This window comes from Eptatretus burgeri, chromosome 3 (assembly GCF_056783735.1).
Source record: "Eptatretus burgeri isolate ZD-2024b chromosome 3, Ebu_testis_v1, whole genome shotgun sequence".
Lineage (NCBI taxonomy): Eukaryota > Metazoa > Chordata > Myxini > Myxiniformes > Myxinidae > Eptatretus > Eptatretus burgeri.
In genome coordinates this window covers 43,756,355-43,778,766 of record NC_140963.1, presented here as the reverse complement: position 1 = coordinate 43,778,766, position 22,412 = coordinate 43,756,355, and the positions used below count along the sequence as shown (strand labels likewise).

At 45.3% G+C, this 22,412-nt stretch overlaps 1 long non-coding RNA gene across 1 annotated transcript in view; it reads right to left on the bottom strand.

The window, feature by feature from the left end:
- The window catches only part of LOC147029782 (uncharacterized), a 43,862-nt gene extending 21,653 nt beyond the window's left edge, over positions 1-22,209 (bottom strand). Inside the window, exon 1 of the long non-coding RNA XR_015055749.1 lies at positions 20,909-22,209. This is a non-coding gene — a long non-coding RNA (uncharacterized LOC147029782). The remainder of the gene's footprint in view (positions 1-20,908) is intronic.
- Between the last annotated feature and the right edge of the window lie 203 nt (positions 22,210-22,412).

Genomic DNA, 22,412 nt, shown 5'->3' with positions numbered 1-22,412 from the left:
ATATGAGTGTTATTTATTTATTTTGTTGAGGTCCTTTGAATCATCTGATTGACAACCACCGGTCAGCAGGTGGGAAATCAGCATTTTCATTTTGTCTGTTTTTCTTTTGGTATATTTTGCAAAAGTAGTGAGCTACTGCAATAGTAGCTGGGAGTTATCTCCTGAGGGGTCTTCATTCCTGGGAAGTGAGGCTTTTTTGGAAGGAGCTTTGATGGAGTTTGGCAAATTTACCACATTGTGACTCAAATGTACATAATAATAGGTTTGTGAGTGTGTGTGTGTGTGTGTGTGTGTGTGTGTGTGTGTGTGTGTGTGTGTGTGTGTGTGTGTGCGTGTGTGTGCATGTTTCTGCAACAATCCTTCCCACCGATTGGTTCGACAGCTGGCCTGACTCCACCCACAATTGCATCCTGACGAAAAACCTTACGGCCGCCATTTTGGTTCTCACTGCTGTGCAAAACTAAAGATGCCTCGGAGCTGTTATATTCACAATACACTTTCCCTTCAATGTAAAATTACCAAAGTCACAGTTATAAAAGGATTTTGATCCGATCGGTGTCACAGGCCTTGTAGACCGGGAGCCCGGGGTCCTGAGCTCAAACGAATGAGGTACTAATATCTGAGCACAGGGGCATTAATGGAGTATCAAAAGACATATACAAAGATATTTCTGCCGGGTACCACCCTCTGAATAAGGACCCTGGTGACCCTCCAAAGGGGTCCTTAAAATTGGCGAGATCAAACATTGGAAGTAGCAGTTGGTATCACTTCCATATGATGCATATGACCAACCTTACAACAAAACCACATGTGACAGACATGCCTACTACTGCAAAAGGCCCCCCAGAAGCCCCAACCAGGGCCCCCAAAAAAGGGGCGAGCTCAAACATTGGAGGTACTAGATAAAACCAGTTTTAAAATCATATATACATCCCACAGAGTGTAAAATGTCCATTACCAGACAAATTGTCTGCTGCATTGGCCCTACCAGAACCCCCAAAAGTGAGCTCTAAAAAGGGCAAAACATTACAGTAGACCAAAAATACACAATTGGCTAATTTTGCACATTATGTCAGCACACCATTACCATAGGAAACATTAATGTTTAACAATTTAACAAAAGAAATACAAATTACTAATAAGCCTACTGGTATCACACTATGAACCAGTAAACTCGGAAAAACGACAAGCTCATATTGTACTGAAACACTCAGAAATATACGGACATAAATAGTTACAATGCTCCTAACTTCTCCGAACATTCTTTTCCGAGTTCGGAGATGTTATATTAGGAGAGGTCAGGGAACGTTATAACTGTTATTACTTCCAAAGATTTCCGAGTTCGGAGACGTTAGGAGTTAGGATATATTTATATATATTTCCATTCATATACATACACATATATATATATATATATATATATATATATATATATATATATATATATATATATATATATATATATGTATACATATATATATATATATATATATATATATATATATATATATATATATATATATATATATATATATATATATATATATATATATATATATATATATATATATATATATATATATATATATATATATATATATATATATATATATATATATCTATCTATATATCTATATATCTATATATATATATATATATATATATATATATATATATATATATATATATATATATATATATATATACATATATATATATATATATATATATATATATATATATATATATATATATGTATATATATATATATATATATATATATATATATATATATATATATATATATATATATATATATATATATATATAAATAAATACATATATTTGTGGTGTTGTATGACGAAGTCGGGAGTGGGAGAGAAGTATGTGAGGATCGTGCAGGATATGTATGAGGACAGTGTGACAGCGGTGAGGTGTGCGGTAGGAATGACGGACCGGTTTAAGGTTAAAGTGGGATTGCACCAAGGATCGAATCTGAGCCCTTTCCTGTTTGCAATGGTGATGGACAGGTTGACGGATGAGATCAGACTGGAGTCTCCATGGACTATGATGTTCGCGGATGACATCATGATCTGTAGGGAGAGTAGTGAGCAGGCTGAGGCGAGCCTCGAGAGGTGGAGGTATGCACTGGAGAGAAGGGGAATGATAGTCAGAAGGAGTAAGATGGAGTACATGTGCGTAAATGAGAGGGAGGGTGGTGGTATGGTGCGGTTGCAACGAGTTGAGGTGGGGAAGGTGGATGGGTTTAAATACTGGGGATCAACTGTCCAAAGTAATGGAGAGTGTGGTAGAGAAGTGAAAAAGAGAGTGCAGGCAGGATGGAGTGGGTGGAGAAGAGTTGCAGGACTGATTTGTGACAGAAGGGTAGCTGCAAGAGTTAAGGGGAAAGTATATAAGACGGTAGTGAGACCAGCTATGTTGTATGGTTTGGAAGCGGTGGCGCTAACAAAAAGACAGGAAGCGGAGTTGGAGGTGGCAGAGTTAAAGATGCTGCAATTCTCGTTGGGAGTGACGAGGATGGACAGGATAAGGAATGAGTATATTAGCGGGACAGTGCAGGTAGGACGGTTTGGAGACAAAGTGAAAGAGGCGAGATTGAGATGGTTTGGACATGTGCACAGGAGGGAAGCGGAGTATATCGGGAGAAGGATGCTGAGGATGGAGCCGCCAGGTAGGAGGAGAAGAGAAAGGCCAAATAAGAGGTTCATGGATGCGGTGAGGGCGGACATGCGAGTGGTTGGAGTGTCAATGGAAGATGTGGAGGATAGAGCGAAATGGAGACGGATGATCCACTGTGGCGACCCCTAACGGGAGCAGCCAAAAGCAGAAGAATATATATATATATATATATATATATATATATATATATATATATATATATATATATATATATATATATATATATATATATATATATATATGTAATGTTACGGCTGTGGAAATTCGCATAATACCAGAAAGGGCCCTCAGGTGAGATATCTCCATAGGTACATGTGTAGTTAGCCCAAACCCGTTGTATAGAGGGAATTTATGTGATCCATTTGAGCTGCGATCCTCCAGTTAGCCATTTTTCTGTTCTATCTTTTATTTCAAACAAACAGCATCTCAACAACCACGCCATCCCCATCACAGCGCCAACCACACTACAACCACACCAACTCCACCATCTACGCTACCACATCTTCGCCACTACGTCCGCTTCCAAACGGCAAACAAGAGCGCCAAGGAAGGAACTGCGAGGACGCGCGGCTTTTCCCGCCTGTTTCTCCCATTGGAGTTCTCCGCGCTCGGTGTGGGGGAGGTGCGATCCGAGCCGGGGGTCAGAGGTGAGAAAAGGTGGGGGCCTCTTTTTGGGGGAATAATTCTCTGGCCCAGAGCCAAAAACTGACTCCCCTGGCCCCCGCACGGGGCGGGGTGGAGGGAGAGCATAAGGGAACGCCCCTTTTCGGGAACCTTCTCGAAGGGAGGTGGAGCCAGAAACGGGGTGGGGCGAAGGGCGGAGCCCCGTGCTGCAAAAGGCGGACAGGACGGACCTTGGGTTGGTTGGTCGAGAGTGGGTCTTCATGTTGGTCTTCTGGTTCATGGTCGTCTTCTGGTTCGAGTCGTGAGCTTATTGTTCCTGCCTTGCTCCTTTGATCCTTGCGCGAGCCCTGGGACCCCGTGCGCGAGCGCGGAGAATCGCGCCAAACAAACCCCGTCCGAGCTGTCAGGCGGACGACGTGGGCTACGCGCGGCACAAGCTCAGTGCACCACGCCGGAGAGAGCTCACAGACCGCGAGAGGAGTCGGGGCCAGGTGCGACCACGCCGACGGTCGTGGGAGGAGGACTCAACGGCCCAAAGGGAAGTGACCATTTTCTTTTTGGGGTTTTGTGTGTGTTTGTGGCGCCTGTCCGACAAGTAAAACTGTGTAAGTGTTGCCGTGTGTACGCGTTAGTCGGTTGTAACTCTTGCTTTTGCTTTATATGTGCATTTTTCTATTTTGACTGTAAATACGTGCCTTCCGTGCTGGTCTACGTAGCCGCAGACCGGTCAGAGTGCCCATGATGACCCCTGTCCTCTGACGAAAGCACCTACAATGGGCATGCGAGCGTTGGAACAGGACCTTGGAGCAGTGTAAGAAGGTTGCCTGGACGATGAGTCCCATTTTCTTTTCGATCAAGTGGATGGCCATGTACCTGTGCGCCGTTTACCTGGGGGAAGTGATGGCACCAGGATGCACTGTGGGAAGACGACAAGACGCTGGAGGGAGTATGATGCACTGGGAAATGTTCTGCTGGGAAACCATGGGTCCACCATTCATGTAGATGTCAATTTAACACGTGTCACCTCCCTAAACATCATCGCAAACCAGGTACACCCCTTCATGGCAATGGTATTCCCTGATGGCAGTGGCCTCTTTCAGCAGGATATGCGCTCTGTCACACTGCACACATTGTTCGGAAATGGTTTGAGGAAGGTGATGAAGTATTCACGGTGTTTTCCTGGCCTCCAAATTCTCCAGATCTCACTCCGATTGAGCATCTGTGGGATGTGCTGGATCGACAAGTCCGATCCATGGCGGCTACACCTCGCAACTTACAGCACTTGAAGGATCTGCTGCTGATGTTTTGGTGCCAGATACCACAGGACACCTTCAGGAGTCTTGTGGAGTCCATGCCTCGGCGGGTTGGCGCTGTTTTAGTCTATCTAGTCTATCTAGTCCCAGTCTATCTAGGTTCGGACAATGCTGGATCAATGGAAGGAAAGGCCAAGCACGGACAGGTTGGAACGTCAGCAAACCAATTTATTAATAAGAAAATAAATAAATAAAATAACTTTTTATTTCCGTGTGGCAAAAATGAGTGAATTCAAATCCATCAAAATAATCGCAAGCAAATAAATAATTAATTAATCAGGCCAAATCAATCTAAATGATCGCAAGCAAATAAATAATTAATCAGGCACTGATAGAAAAAGAGACAAATTGCAGATGCTTATCTGGGATTGACTTACTTGGCAATTAAACACAGACAAGGGTACCCAGCAGATCACTCGGGGGGGGGGGGGGGAGGGGGAAGAGAAATCGTCTCGCTCACCATAAAGAAGTTGTATATCAAATAAAACGTCCTGAAATGTGTGAACGTGCCTTGTCCGTTGCCAGCGCCCAGGAACCAGGGACGCCAAGAACCAGGTACGCCAAGAGCAGGTCTCGAGCAGAACGAGCATTAACGGTCCGAGCATCACCCACCGCCAGGAGCCAGCAGGAGCCACAACCATTGGACAGCTGTTAGGAACTGTGAGGCATTGTGAAGTGCCGAGATGCTGTGAGGAACTGAGGCGCTGCGACGTGCTGTGAGGCGCTGCGAGAAGCTGAGGCACTGTGAGTCATTGTGAGAAGCTGTAATGTGCTGAGGCTGTCACCAACTCACTGGCGCCGACTGACTGACTGGAAAAGCCGTCTGATTTGGTGTAGCAAAACTGACTGACTGGTCGACTGTCTAGAAAAGCCGTCTGACTGATGCTGACTCACTGACACCAACTCCGTCACAAACTGACTCATTGTCGACTGACCGGTAAGCACTCTGACTGACACTGACTCACTGACAGGTAAAATCGTCTGACTGACTGGACTCGGACAGACTGAAAAAGCTGTCTGACTGACACCGACTCACTGACTGGTAAAGTCGTCTGACTGACTGGACTCCAACTGACTGGTAAAGCCGTCTGACTGATTCTGACTCACTGACACACAAACTGACTTGCTGTCGACTGACTCTCTAAAAACGGACCTCTCCTCTTTTTATAGGCGGCCTGTCTAGGCGGGCGCAGACTCCAGCCACATCCACCCCGCCCCATTTGCGAATCATTGCCGCGACAACCTGCCTGCCCCGCGATCACTCCTGGCTCACAACGCTATGCGTGTGGTGCTGGATGAATGGCAAAAAGTAGCCATTTGTCAGAATTACCGAACGAAAATGTGAAGCGCTCATAAAACGTCAACACCAATTATCACCTCATTGTTCAGCTTGATATGAAAAAGAGCCAGTTCGCGTCCATTGAGCTGCTGAACGGGGTGTCAAACGTCGATGGAAAAAGGCGGGCGTCAGTGTTGGTGAATGACACGGGTGTCAAACGTCGATGGAAAAAGGCGGGTCTCGAGCCTCCGTTGGGCTAACGGCTATCTCACGTGCATGAATGTGTCTGTCGTAAAGAGAAAAATGAGCTTTCCATAAGAGAGGGAATCTATTCTTTACCCTTCTCAACGCATCACATTTACAATCCCACCAGACATGGGGACAGGTCTTTCCTGGTCATGCATTTAGGGAAATAACTATCTGAGGACCTGGATGTTTGTATGCATTCGGCAGACCAGATTCTGAAATCCGTAACAATATGTTAAATTCGCTCTTCGTGCCTGTTGTTTGTGCCCTTTGTGATGGCCTTAAAACAGTAGGTTTCCTGTTTGGAATGACTTTCTATTTTGTTTGACTGCCAGACAGGCAGACAGAGTAAAAACAATTATCTCACTCCCCTCTGCGCACGTGTGATCATAACAAATTCAGAGCCAAAGTACTGCTAAACTGCTGGTTTGTTTTCCGATTAATGTCCCAATTTGGGTTCAAAATATAACTCAATGGAAACGAAGTTGTTCCTCGATCATAAACTGACGTTTTTAGACGACAGAAGTGAACCAATTGCTTAGCCCCGCGTTTCGCTATCCGTGCGTGGAGTGATAACATTTATGTTGAATTTTGCTCACTGTGTCCAGAAAATGAGGATAAGAAAACTGTGTTCAGTGATGAAAGCTCTCAACAGAAGTAACAGGAGTATGATTTGATGTATGGGCAGGATAATAATCTGTTATTCCAGTGGAGGTATGGAATGTAAGCAGGTTGGAATGTAAGCTCATTGTTTTGGGGTTGGGTTAACTTTGGAGAGTTTCGTGATAACTAAACAGGCCACATCTGGGGTCAATTCCCCAAGGCTGTGTTTCCTGAAGCAACTTTACGTCGTGAGTCATTGCACCAGCTGTGGCAAGGCACTCCCTCTTGATGTCCTGTGAGTGTTTTGCATTTGCACCTGGGCCTGAAACGCTTTCTTTAAAAAAAAAAAAAAAAACATTTTCTGATGACTCACTGATTGCTGACTGGTTATGTCACAACTTTATTCGTGTTCTTCTTTCAAAAGACTCAAATCATGAGAAAGAACCACTTGTATTCTGCGCTTCAACTTATGAAGGAGGTTAAAGGTTAACCTGTTGCAATGAGGCACATCCAATTTCAAACCTTCTTCACTACTCGAATATACTTCTCCATTGGAGCCATCACTGTACAGTACAGCTAATCTGTAAATTTCAGTTGATCTACGACTTTCACTACATGACGCAAGGCTGATGCTCACACTACCATGACCTAACGAACTACATTATTTATTTTACAATACAAAGATCTACGCTCAGGGAGGAGCTAATCGACAAAGAGCAGCAGGTTTACAAACTACTGAAGGGTATGGGAGAGGGATGGGGCACAAGGGAAGGGATGAACATGCACATGACGATTAGAAAGGAGGAATAAAACAAAAAGGACTGAAGTGAGGAAAATGAGATGACGGACACAGGGAGACGATTCCACAATCGGGGGAATAAGGGGATGAATGAATGCAGGTGGAAAATCAGTGCAGGCATTGGGAGGGTGAACAGGTGAGGGTTTCAAGAAGATAGTGTGTGACCTGGGGTTATTTGGGGAAGGGCAGAAGTGGGAGAAGGCAGGTGGATCAAAGCCAGATTTAAGCTTTTACAAAATTGAGTCCACAGACTTGCTGCCAGTGAAAGAGTGACAGTCCTTGGGAATCTGGCTCCTGCCTTGAGATACCAACGGCCTTGAGATACCACCAAATTGGAAATACCCATCATGCTTTGCTGTGACATAACTTTACATAGTGCCACTATCTTCTCCAAACTTCAAGTGAGCTGCCATTCTCGAAGGATTACAATTAAAACATGAAATAGCCGGATATTTGGATGCAATACAATCTGTTTAAGTGAAACATTCACGTCTGTTTCATGAACATTCTCACGGAAAGCTGGAAAGACAACTGCTTTGGGTGAAAAATGACACATATAGGACTCCATGATGTCCTATAAGATTTATTTAACTATTTAACTAAAAAACTAAAAATTTATTTAAGTAAAAAAAAAACATCGCAATGTACACCTTTGATTCTCCCACTAGACAGAAGGAAGGGACCTGTCTTCACATGTACTTAATGGAATAACTGACTTTGGGACATGTCTTTGGAACGGGTCGTTATTCCAAAGGGGATTTTTGGGAAGTTTTAAGCTGAAGATTTTTTTGCTTTGTGGAAGAAACTACAGCTCTGTGAGAAGTAATGTGCATGATGTTTGAATTTGTTTTTAATGGTGCTTTGCTTCCAGCGTTACCTTTTTATACGTTGATCGGAGGCTCATAGTGTTTGAATGATTGCCCTATTAAGCTAATTTAAATACTCTTTGAAACAATCACTGCATGGATGCGAGCTTAATTGTTTTGTGCTTAATTGTGTGGGCCATGTGCTTAATTCACGAGTTAGCCTCACCACTTTGCCAAGGAACAGGAGGAGCTATTGCAATCAGTCTGTGTGTGTGTGTGTGTGTGTGTGTGTGTGTGTGTGTGTGTGTGTGTGTGTGTGTGTGTGTGTGTGTGTGTGTGTGTGTGTGTGTGTGTGTGTGTGTGTGTGAGTGTGTGTGTGTCGTTGGTTGTTACCTCCACATGCAGATTTCAGAAGGTGGAACGGAGCTCTCCCAGGTCTCAAAGTTTTATACCTTCGTGTGTGCATATATATATATATATATATATATATATATATATATATATATATATATATATATATATATATATATATATATATATATATATATATATGACTGATATTAAAGTTTGATACCTTCTGGGTGATGTAGAAAGCTGTAATTTTGCATGCTGACGGACATCGAAGCAGATACACTGGGAAAAAATCACAAAACCGTTGGAAAGCATCCCGGGACAATGGGGGAAGCACGGTTCGTTATTGCTTACAATGTTTTAGCATACCCCGCATGTATACACATATTGTTGCGGGCCAGAGGTCCGGTGGCGAGAATGACCACTAGGTGGGGGAGGTTATGTCGTCTCCCACCAGACTCTCCGGAATTGTAGGCCGTTCCTCTCGGATAATTCCGTGAGGCGGCGGGTCGCTTAACTGACCGTGGGCGCCAGTACCTCCACCACAAAGCGTAGGGTCTTTTTTGTCTAGAACCAATTTACCGAATTAACTACACAGTGTTGTTCCGGGGAACCACACCCTCAGTACACCTTGCCCGAACCAGACCACTCTACCGACAACCAACCTTTCCGGTCCGGATGCAGCGAGTGGATCTGCCAAGGTCATACTGGCTAGAATGAACGGATTATCGGGTTTAAAAACCTGGCTAAAATTCAGATCCAATGAAGGAAAAGACAAAAACGAACTGGGAACATTTCTAATAATAATTTATTTACAACAAGAACGACACAGAGGAAGCTTATAGATATACACACCAGATTTACAATGATGGAATAAACACTTAAACAGTTCTACTTAGAGACGGCGCCACACACGGACACACACACAGCCGAAAATAAAACACAGGTGTTTCATTGGACCCTCGCAGCCAGGTAGAGAGATGAGCTGGGGTCGCATTTCACTTGGGTACCTGCACGTTGGAGGGAGGGGGTGTTCCGTGGTGCGGCACCTGCCGATAGTCGTGCAACTCGGCCCACGGTCACACGCGTGGGGCTCGTGCCCACGGAGGAACGAGTCGAGTAGTCAGAGTCCCAGGGCGGGAATCAGGGTCATGGACAAGACCCAGTAAAACTCCAACAAACACCCAACGCAGAACTGCAACAAATCCTCCAACGAATGCCTCAACAGAACTGCAACGGATGCTCCAACAAATCCAGAGCTGACTTTCCCCACACAGAACTCACTGAACTGAGGTTTTTGTCGTCGGTTATAGACCTCCCTGGTTGTAGGCGGGGGCTGTGGAACAGACGTCACTGTCCACCCTGATTGGACAGGGTCTTCATGGGGTCCGCCCTTTCTGGGCGGGGCCTCAACCAAACCGGGAGGCCCCCCCCCCCTCCACGCGTGTGGACTCATCAAGGGGAAGTGCCAACGTTGAAAAGGAACGTTTGTAGAAGCGCAAAGGAACAGCGGACTGGACGTTTTTGCCCCATATGCTGTGGCCAGCGAGGCACGGGTCGCAAGCACTGGAAGGTACCATGGTTGGTTGTTGGATGTTTGTTGGATGGTAAAGATTTATTTAACCTAACTAAAAAAAACATTGCAACGCACACCTTTGATTCTCCCACTAGACAAAAGGAAAGGACCTGTCTCCACATGTATTTAACGGAATAACTGACTTTTGGGACATCTGTATGTTTGAATGCATATGGTTTCCAGATCCGTAGCAATATATATATATATATATATATATATATATATATATATATATATATATATATATATATATATATATATATACATATATATATATATATATTGTGCGGATTCGCCACGCCGGCGTGCGGACGGCCACGTAACTCGAATCGCGGCACGTCGCCCACCGGACGGACAATCCCGTCGTGACCCTCTCGGACTAACGCCGGGAACGAGTCACGGGTGGGCCTTTCGGCCTCACCACGATCGTGCCAATCGGCCCCCCGCGTGGGATAGGGTTGCTCGCCAAATTCGACCTACCTAAGTACCCACACGGAGGGTAGACCGGGCGATCGCACCTCGCCGCAGGTCGACTTCGGACACGGGCCACTTTAAGCGACCCGTTCCGTACTATCGGGATAACCGAGCGGTGTTATCGTCAACCTGGACGGTTCGATTAATTATCGGGCGTTTTAGCCCACGACCAACCCTTTACGTGAAGTAAGATGGAGATTCAATAAAGGAAAGACGAAGCGAAACGGGAAAACAGTTCAACATAAAGCACATTTATTTCGCGATGAACGGAAAGCACACATATACAATTACACCAAAAGCAAATGTAAAAGAAGAAGAAACACACAATAATGCACAAAAAGCAAATGTAAAAGCAAAACACAATGCAGAGCTAACCGACTACCGAGCACACGGCAACACTTATACAGTTTTACTTCACAGACGGCGCCGACAACACATATACTCAAAGCAAAAGAAAAGGACCACCCTCAAGGATGATAGGGGCAGACGGGCCTGGGGCCGAGACCGCATCGGGCCTACCCGTCTGATGATGAGCCGCAAAATGGCGGTGGCGCCCCGACTCCGCGGGCCTCGCGGACAGTGTCTGGAATGGGGTGGGAACGGGGCCCCCTTCTCGCACTATCTCAGCGCGGGGGGAAACAGGAGGGGGTTGTTGATGCTCGGGGGAAGGAGGATATCTCCCTGGCTCGGGTCCCGCGACGAGCGTCTCCACCACGACCTCGGTCGCGTTACCGGCCTCTCCTCTCCGCAGCTCCCCGACTCTGACACGAGCACCCCCTCGACTGCCTTCGCCGCCGCCACCTCTCCAACTCTCCACAGCTCCGTCCAACTGCCTTCTCCGACTCCTCTCTTGACTGGCTCTTCCCAACTCAACTCCGAACTCTTCACAACTCAACTCTGAACTGAACTTGACTCGCTCTTCCCAACTCAACTCCGAACTCCACTTGACTGGCTCTTCCCAACTCAACTCCGAACTGAACTTGACTGGCTCTTCCCAACTCAACTCCGAACTCTTCCCAACTCAACTCCGAACTGAACTTGACTCGCTCTTCCCAACTCAACTCCGAACTCCACTTGACTGGCTCTTCCCAACTCAACTCCGAACTGAACTTGACTGGCTCTTCCCAACTCAACTCCGAACTGAACTTGACTGACTCAACTACGAGCGAACGCGGCCCTTTATAGCCCCCGTGGCCTCGCTCCTTCACCTTCGACCCTTTACCTCTGGCTGGCTCCCCATTGGACAGAAGAAAAGTGGGCGTGAATGCTTTTTGATCCGCGAATCTGCATATAGCGACCACACTCCGACGCACATGGAGGCGGGGCCAAATCGCCCCACGCTCGCCGATAGGACGGAACAGAAGTGGGCGTGAGTCGTTTTTGATCCGTTTTCTTCGGAAAGGCTGTGCCTCTGCACCCGCTGCTCGGTGCGCGCCCTGCACGAGTCCAGTATCGGTGCCCACAAGCGGCGCGGGAATGACGGTGATGCGATGGTTGCGAGGGCGAGTTGTGACGGTAAAGGTCATGGCTGTTGTTGTGAAGCGGCGTTGCGGTTGGTGGTTGTTGTGTGATGGCTGTTGAGACGTGGTTGGTGGTGGTAGTAATGGCGGCTGGTCCAAAATAAAGATACTAAAAGAAAAACGGCTATCTAGAGGGGTCGCAGCCCGAATGAATGACATTTATTCCCTCTAAACAACGGGTTTGGGCCTAACTACACATATATTTGCAGAGATATCTCACCTAAGGGACCTGAATGGTGGTTTGCGAATTTCGTCAACCACAACAATATATATATATATATATATATATATATATATATATATATATATATATATATATATATATATATATATATATTGTTGCGGATTCGCGCCCGCCGGCGTGCGAGCGGCCACGTAACTTGAATCGCGGCACGTCGCCCACCGGACGGACAATCCCGGACGGACTAACGCCGGGAACTAGTCACGGGTGGGCCTTTCGGCCTCACCACGATCGTGCCAATCGGCCCCCCGCGTGGGATAGGGTTGCTCGCCAAATTCGACCTACCTAAGTACCCACACGGAGGGTAGACTGGGCGATCGCACCTCGCCGCAGGTCGACTTCGGACACGGGCCACTTTAAGCGACCCGTTCCGTACTATCGGGATAACCGAGCGGTGTTATCGTCAACCTCGACGGTTCGATTAATTATTGGCGTGGCCCACGACCAACCCTTTACGTGAAGTAAGATGGAGATTCAATTAAAGAAAAGACGAAGCGAAACGGGAAAAACAGTTCAACATAAAGAACATTTATTCCGCGGCAAACGGAAAGCACACATATACAATTATACACCAAAAGCAAATGTAAAAGTAGAAGAAGCACAACAATTCTGCACAAAAAGCAAATGTAACAATGCAGATCTACTACCGACTACCGAGCACACGGCAACACTTATACAGTTTTACTTCACAGACGGCGCCGACAACACATATACTCAAAGCAAAAGAAAAAGGGACCACCCTCAACGATGAGGGGGGCAGACGGGCAGGGCCGAGACCGCGTCGAGCCTACCCGTCTGGTGATGAGCCGCAAAATGGCGGTGGCGCCCGACTCCGCGGGCCTCGCTGGCACTGCCTGGAATGGGGTGGGAACGGGGCCCCCTTCTCACACTATCTCAGCGGGGGGAAACAGGAGGGGTTGTTGATGCTCGGGGGAATGAGGATATCTCGCTGGCTTGGGTCCCGCGACGAGCGACTCCACCGCGACCTCGGTCGCGTTACCGGCCTCCCCTCTCCGCAGCTCCCCGACTCTGACACGAGCGCCCTCTCGACTGCCTTCGCCGCCGCCACAACTCTCCAACTCTCCACTCTTCTCAACTCCGTCCAACTGCGATTCAGAAACTCTTTTTCTCTCCCGATTCAGAAACTCCCTCAACAACTGCCTTTTCGGCGAGCGAACGCGGCCCTTTATAGCCCCCGGGGCTTCGCTCCTTCACCTTCGACCCTTCACCTCTGGCTGGCTCCCCATTGGACAGAGGAAAAGTGGGCGTGAATGATTCTTGATCCGATTTCTCGGAAAGGCTGGTGTTTTTGCACCCGCTGCTCGGTGCGCGCCCTGTACGAGTCCAGGATCGGTGCCCACAAGCGCCGCGGGAATGGCGGTGATGCGATGGTTGCGAGAGCGAGATGTGACAGCAAGGGTCGTGGCTGTTGTTGTGAAGCGGCGTTGCGGTTGGTGGTTGTTGTGTGATGGCTGTTGAGATGTGGTTGGTGGTGGTTGTGGTGGTAGTAATGGCGGCTGGTCCAAAATAAAGATAGTAAAAGAAAAACGGCTATCCTGAAGGGTCGCAGCCCGAATGAATGACATTTATTCCCTCTAAACAACGGGGTTGGGCCTAACTACACATATACTTACAGAGATATCTCACCTATGGGACCTGAATGGTGGTTTGCGAATTTCGTCAACCACAACAATATATATATATATATATATATATATATATATATATATATATATATATATATATATATATATATATATCGACTCATAGCTGAAGAAAGTGGCATAAAGCAACCACGAAAGGCTACCCAAGGTTTCAAACCCTTCCCAGAGTTCCTCCACAGCTGTAAAGACATTCACAAATAGTACACACATGAGAATCTCAATGCTACACACCCCCACAGATGTCAGACTGGTTTCATTGCTCGTTGGCGAATCATCAGCGACAGCGCAGCGACATGCACACCAATGAGGGTCCCAAGCATATACTTTGTTTTTAAGCATGTATGCAGCAAGGAAACATGACTCACCGACCAAGCCATCTTCATATCTGCGTTCCATTTCCCCCTCCATCCATGAAGTGGCGACAATGTAGATACGCATGACCTCTGGGGTACGTGTGTGTGTGTGTGTGTGTGTGTGTGTGTGTGTGTGTGTGTGTGTGTGTGTGTGTGTGTGTGTGTGTGTTCGCACACAGATGTACTTCAAATTAAATTCTTCATTCTAAATTCTCCTGGAATGTGGAATCTATCTACCCCAGCAACGCTCCGCATTGCTGAATGTTCTGTGTTGTCATCAGAAGAGAGGATTTTGCATTTGGGTCCGTTTGTTTGTCTGTTTGTCTGGACAGAATGCTCATGTAAGCCAGAAACACCACAGTGATGCCATAGCACACGTCATCTTTTTTCAAATGAGTACCTCAATAAAGTGTGTACAATTAGAATGTGAGTACATCCATAAAATATGTACTATAAAACCCCACAAAACAAGTCCTGACGACATTGTGCAGTCTTTGATTGTTCGTTCTTGTTCTATAATACAATCCTGATTGATCCAGTGATATATCAAGTTGTTAAAGGTAAATCGGCTAACTTTTTGATATCATGTCTTTAAAGGTTGAACAATTTTACCTATAAACATGAATATTTTGGCTGTTATGTTTCATGTAACTTTTTTGTAGTGACGCCAGTTCTTCGTTTGATTATAATAAATTCATTTAATTTAAACACATGTGAATTGGTGGGTATGAAGAGTCAACGATCTAATGTATTAATAGAAATTCCACGTTCATTTTTTCGGTCCAAAAAGACATCTATTTATTACATGTGCAAGATGGGGTGAGGGTCAAATATTTGCGAAATGATTCCCCTCCTCCCCTCCCTGCAAGATAAAGTACCGTGTGTACGTCTGTCAAAAACTCCCTTCGGGAAAGTAAGCAAAGTACTATTAAATATTCAGTCGTGGAAATGCGTTTCAACAGAAATATTTACACTTGCTATTCGTGCGACATAGATCTCTCTGATTTTGGAAAATCCTCATTATCTATCTGCTGCTGACTCCACCCTCTGCCATGACATCCATCATCCTTCAGACAGGTAGGCAGTAGCCTCTTCCCTCTCTTCAGACCTAGAAAAAAATCACAAGTTGGTCAAACACTTGGAATATGTCTTTCAATCTGACAAATCCCACACTCTCACTATCTCTCTCTGAAAGGACAATATGGCAAACCCCCCTTCCCCAAATACTTTCTTAACAGTCTTTTTGAGGAAGTTCAGTCACTCAGACTCCTGGGTCTCACTGTAAGCCACGACCTTTCTTGAACAAACCACATTTCAGAGTTGGCCACCAAAGACAATCACCGACTGGGCTTCTTCTGTCGCACAAAGTCATTTATTGGCACACCTGAACTCCTATCCACCTATAATGCTTTCATCTGCTGCTTGATGGAGTACTGCTCTCCCCTCAAGGCTGGCTTTCCTGCTTCACACCTTGCTCAGATTGACACCATGGAAACCAAGGCCATCTCAAGATTTTTGGAATCCTCCACACTGAAGGTGAGTCTCTGGGTCTATCACTCCCTCATTAGCAAACAGGATTGCGGTCTCTGTCATCTCCCGCCTCCTTTCTGGTCTTGTACCCTCTGCTTTCTCTGTGCTTTGTCTTGCCCGCCCCTCCCCAGGTTTTTGCATGGCTGGCACACTTGTCCACTATCAACCCCCTTTTGGTGAAGCTCCTTAAATCTCGGACCACTGCTCACCTCCACTACTTTGTTCCTCTTTTTTCCTGCCTGGGGAACCAATTTCCAGATTCTCTTCAATCTCATTCTTCCCTCCAGGTCTTCAAGACAACTGTTCACCACCATCTCACATTGTCCCGAATCCAGAACCATAATCTTTTCTACCCTTGTTAACCACCACCACCACAACCCCTCATCCTTCCAAGTTTCCAGTTTTCCCCTCCTGGGAGTTTCCTTCTGTATCCACCTTTTCACCCCATGATTCCTTTCCTGCTCCCCATTCCTCCACACCCCGATTGTTTGTCCAAATCTCCCACTTCAATTCTGCTGTTGGTGTCACCCCCCCTCTCTACTGTTCCTTTTGTCCTGTTACTTCCAGATTCACTCAGTGTACTAGCTCTTCCATGAGCCTTGACTCTACATAAAAAAGTAAACATTTCTGATTCTGATACAATACTCACAGCCGCAGTGTTGCTGAAGTACTTTATTGGCAAGGGTTATACTGGATGATGTGCAATTGCCTTTCCAGCCGTAACTCGGGAAGGAATTTGGGAATTTGGCCATGGTGGTGCTGGTAGCTGGCCTACTATTCGCGAAGGACACCGTGAGATCTTTAACATCCAACAATGAATATCAGCAGATGGGACGCCACCTGAGGGACAGCACACACATTGATGAATCACCCTGCCTGTGAAACACCAGGATGACAGTTTGTAGCTGTGTCGGGATTCAAATCCAGGCTAGACTGCTTAGAGACAAGTGTGTGTACTTCAAGGGAATCGAGTAAGTGCTGGCAGGATGCCGAAACAATAGAGGATATTAAAAAAAAAATCATGCGTCCAAACATACAAGATCATTTGATTTCCCATTAGCAATTACAAGTGTGCAATAAGACAGCTCAATGTATTTGCTCTGCAGTTGACGGTGCGTGGGTAGTGTGGGAAGTCTGCAAAAAGCTGCAGCAGATTGGGGACAGCCTGCTCACAGGCAAGCCATGGTGAGTCAGAGCACCTGGGGCCTAACATGCCCGTGATTTGTCAGCTGTATAGGTATGGTTAGTTTCACACGAATGTGGGTGGTGTGAGAATGGCATGAAATCTGGAGGGTTTCCCCCACTGTTTTGATATCTGTTAACTTGGTTTTCCATCAAAGCCACAGACGCATGAATTAGATTTTAAATTTAAAAAATGTTTTCACAATCAAAACCGTTTTTCGTAACAAGCACGGTTAGACATTGTGGTCCTCAAACAGTTTCGGAATTATTGCAAAATTATTTTGGAGTCCAGGTCATGACATCTGTCTGTCTAATCAACACATTTAATTGCAATCATGTGCAGGCAAGAAAATGTGAAAATTATTTTAAAACCTTCTGGAATGTTGCGTTGCCAAATCAGTTTCGCTAACAAAGCAGATCTTAAGGAAAAACAATGACTTAAACAGCCTTATTCTGATAAATGATCTTCTAACAATGTCCAAGTCTTGTAAATGAGCATCTACATGCATTACAAACAGGACAAAGACACCATTGTAATTTTTACATGAACTAGGACAACACACAGTGAACAAATAAACAGGAAATGATTCCACCAATGGGTGAAGGACCAAGAGGCAAGCTCAAGGTACACAACTGAGTTGTTGATATCGTGCTCCACACCCTCTGCTGTTGCCTGTTGCAACTACATAATTCCAAGCAGTATTCTGAAAAGGTATCAAAGTATCTATCATCGGTGTATTTGACCAAGCTTGGCACTTCATGACTCCTTTGTATACAGGCTGATCCGTAGTTAAGTGCCTATCTAATATCAAGAAGTCGGTCGGCTTATTGTGTAGATGCCTGGTGTTGGCTTAATGGTTTGGGTGGTGGGCTTTGGATCCAAGGCTCCTGAGTTCAAATCCCCCTCAGCTGTTGAACGAATACCAGGTGGAGTTGATTCTGCCTGTCATCCTTCCGATGTCGGCAAAATGGGTGCCAGCAAGCTTGTATACTGTGTCGGAGTGGCGACCTATCCAGGATTGTACCCACAAGCCAAGGAGACTGCTAAAGCAGCACCAACGCTCTGTACAGAGTATGGTCCCAATCTCCTCATCCTCTTCCTTCTTATGTGGGGATGGCCCGGACACTCTATTGGCTAAATACAATTTAAATCCTCAAAAAATCTCCCAAGATGCAATTTATAAACCTATAATTTACCTCCCAGTCATCTGCAGAGAATTCCTCATCCAATAGCATCCATTAAACTTTGGGACATCATCGTTGAACAAGATAAATGAGACCCAAAAATGTCGGGTTTTTTTTCTTCTTTCTTCTTCTTTTTCTTCTTCCTAACTCAAAATTGGTTGAAGCTACAAACTTGGTTTAAACACCAATCCACTGTATTTTGTAGTGATACCTACATGGCTGTGGTTAACGGTGGAATATTATAAGCCCAGTCACGTCACAGTCACAGGGCAGTCACGGGGCCAATCAACAGCAACACACACATATTTCTATAAAGTACATACTATTTAGAATGTGAGATCGTCTATACAGTATGTACAGTACCAATACAACGTGAGCACGTCGATAAAGTTTGTGCTGCAACATTTGTAAATCAGTAGTAGAACATCTTTATCCTTCCTATAATTCACGGACCGGTGTATGTGTGTTTGTTTGTCATGCTACTCCTCCAACAGTTCTGGGCTGATTAAATTCAGACTTGCTGCATAGGATCAGCACCCCCCAATTAATGTAGAGGGGTGTTTTTATCTTTTCTGGTGGTTTTGGAGGGGATGAGGGGAGGGTCGGGGTGGGGGAGATGCAAATTCTCCATGTACGTCTTTTGATTATGTACTTTTGGAATGTACCTTTTAAATCGAATGACCCTTCAGACTACTGAGACCCCTTAGACCTTTGAACACCCTTTAACATTGCCTATGGCCAAGGCCTTTATGATGCCTAAGACCCTTAATACCCCACCCGTAGTCCCCCAAGACCATTTATAACACAAAGACCGTTAATACCCCTAAGAACCTTAATACCTTTCAGACCCTTTAAGACATCCAACACACTTAAAAACCTTGAAGACCCCTAACACCCCCCAATATATTTTAGAACCCAAATGCCCTTAAGACCCCAATAACCTTCAAGACCTCTCAAGCCCCTAAAGACCCCTAAGCACCTTAATACCCCCAAGACCCCTAACACCCGTAAGACCAATTTATGACCCCCAAGATTCTTAAAGACCCCAAAGACCCATAATGCCAATACGAGCCTTAAGGAGGATGCCCAGCTGGCATCTGATTTGGAAGCCAACTCTGAAATGTGGCTTTCTCAAGAGAGATCATCGCTGAGCATGAAACCCAAGAGTACGAGTGACTGAACCTCTTTGACAGGCTTGTTGAGAAAGAAAGAAAGATTTGTGGTACAGAGACAGAGACAGAAATAGAGACAGAGTCAATTATTGCCCTTTTAATTTGTGAACATCAAATTTTAAGATATGCTCCTGCATTCTCAGCACATTTTAAAAATAGTTTGACAACATTTTAATTCAACAACTTTTTCTGGTGATCTCTGTGGTATGCCATCCCGATTTTCGTACGTCCTTGACTGAACCAGTTGTTATAAGCTTTTGATGACAGTTTTTAATCGTTTTTGAATCCAAAGTGGCACGTTTTTCCATTTCTTGCCACCACCATCTTTGAACTGCTACTGCAGACTGCCAAACCTCGTGTTGTGCAGCATTTCATGCTCTTTGAGCAAGAGTTAATCTCTCAGCCTTAATGGATCAATTTGAAAGCAAAGTTAAAAAAATAGAAAGCACTCCAAAATGTAAATTTTATTAATTAATGTTCTACTTATTCTCTTGAGAAAGGTTCGTTGAAAATTTGATGACAAAAGCTAAAATGGTAAACGAGAGAGCATCGAGAAATGCAAATGCACAAAATAAAGAAAAATGGAAGCAATTGGAAAAAAAAAATAACAAAAAAAACCCGATCGCCTACGCCATACGCAGCAGGATGTTCACAAGGGATATTTGGACTCAGTCTCTCAAGTGGGTGGTGCTACCTAAATCTCAGTCTCTTAATCGGGTGACCTTGCCCTTTGACATTTTGACCCAATTATTAATTAATTTCTCCAAATTCTCAAAAGTTTGTTGAAAATTTGATGACAAAAGCTATAATGGTAAAAAAAAAGTTGTGGCCTGGACGGACGGATGGACACACACACACACACACACACACACACACACACACACACACACACACACACACACACACACACACACACACACACACACACACACACACACACACTGGCGGCAAGAGGGAGGTGGCATTTATCGCCTCCTTCTCGCTTGGGCCAGAAAGGACTGAGGGCCGCATTAAATATATCAGTTTCAAAGGCAGTGAAGACAGGGACCCTTCCTTTGGCACCCCTTCGAGCGCGCTCGAAACAGTTATCAGAACTATCACGGAACAATCTTACCTACACGAGCTGAGGAAACTCCCTCTTCGTCCTCTTCGCCTGCCTGCCCTCCTCAAACCTCACTTTTTATCTTGTAAGTTACAAGTTATAATTATATTCTTATAATTACAAATTAAATTTTGTAAACTTAAATTTTGAAATCACAGTATATCAGAATTATCATGGAAGAATCTTACCTACAGTTCGAGGCCTGTCCCAGAGTCATATCTGGAAGAAGAAATCAGGAGCAGGATGTAGGGTGCGGTCGACATCATGTTGAGAAGAACGGAACACCATTACAGGATGGGTTTGAGTGTCGAGGGTGCATCGGCTTTTTCTGGAATTCTGTATCCTGTCTTGCCTTTATCACGGTCGATTCTCAGCTCAATTGGCCAAGTTAATCTTCCGGGGTGCCGGGAGGAGGCGATCAAGGATGATCAACGTGTCGGGCGAAGATAACGAGGGTTCAACTTGGTCGGTAAATCGAACTAGGAAGAGCGCAGACCATGGCGGGCGAGTGCCGATTAGTCAGCACCTCCCAGAGCGGTTCAGGCCCTCTCTATTGGTGTCCCAGAGTGGTTCAGGTTCAGGCCAATGCTTTCTGTACCCATCTTACCCAGTCACACCCAGCTGTTCCTGGACTCATTCTCCTGACAAGGTGGAGAGATTGCTTTCAAACCTTGACTCATATTCTGCAACCGGTCCAGACGGCATCAGCCCACGTGTCCTGCAAACCTGCTCTGCTGCTCTTGCTCACCCTCTCTCTGTTCTATTCACCCTCTCATTTGCTCAAAGTCATCTGCCATCTGCTTGGAAATCAGAAAACATTACTGCTCTGTATACAAAGGTGCAAAAACAGATCCCTGCAACTACAGACCAATCAGCCTTCTCCCAATCATCAGCAAGGTTATGGAATCCATCATCGCTTCAGGCATTAAATCATTCCTCTTCTCCAACAACTTCATCTCAGATCACCAATTTGGTTTCAGACCAGGTCACTCCACCTTGGACATGCTGATTATACTCATCCAAAAATGGATGTAGGCCCTCAATATCAGACATGAGATCAGGGTCGTCTCTCTGGACATATTTCATGCTTTTGATACAGTCTGTCATCCTGCCTTACTCTCAAAACTCTGTGCCTATGGCATCCAAGGCTAACCGACTTTTTCTACAATCGTAGCCAATTTGTGGCTCTCAACAGAATCCTTTCATCTCCTCTCCCTGTCAAGGTTGGAGTGCCCCAAGGTAGTCTTCTGGCCCCAGTCCTATTCCTGATCCTACTCAATGATCTCTCCGACTCTCTGACTCTCTGGAAAAGCCTCTTTATATATTTGCTGATGACTCCACCCTCTGCCGTGACATCCCTCATCCTTTAGGCAGGCTTGCTGCAGCATCTTCCTTTTCTTCAGACCTTAAAAAAAAGCACAAATTGGTCAAACACTTGGAATACGTCTTTCAACCTTGACAAATACTTATACTTTGGTGAAACTAGAAGGAATTTCAAACAAAGGTGAGAGAAAAAATGATGGAGAAATTAGCTTGGAAAGGTTACACAGTCAGCCATAGTATGTCATTGCCTGCAATCTAGCCACAAATTTGCCTGGGATGAGACCCGTGTCCATGACACGACTTCCAACAAATGACACATGTATACTGGAGGTATGGCAGGTCAAGAGCCAAGAGGGTGGTCTAACTGGG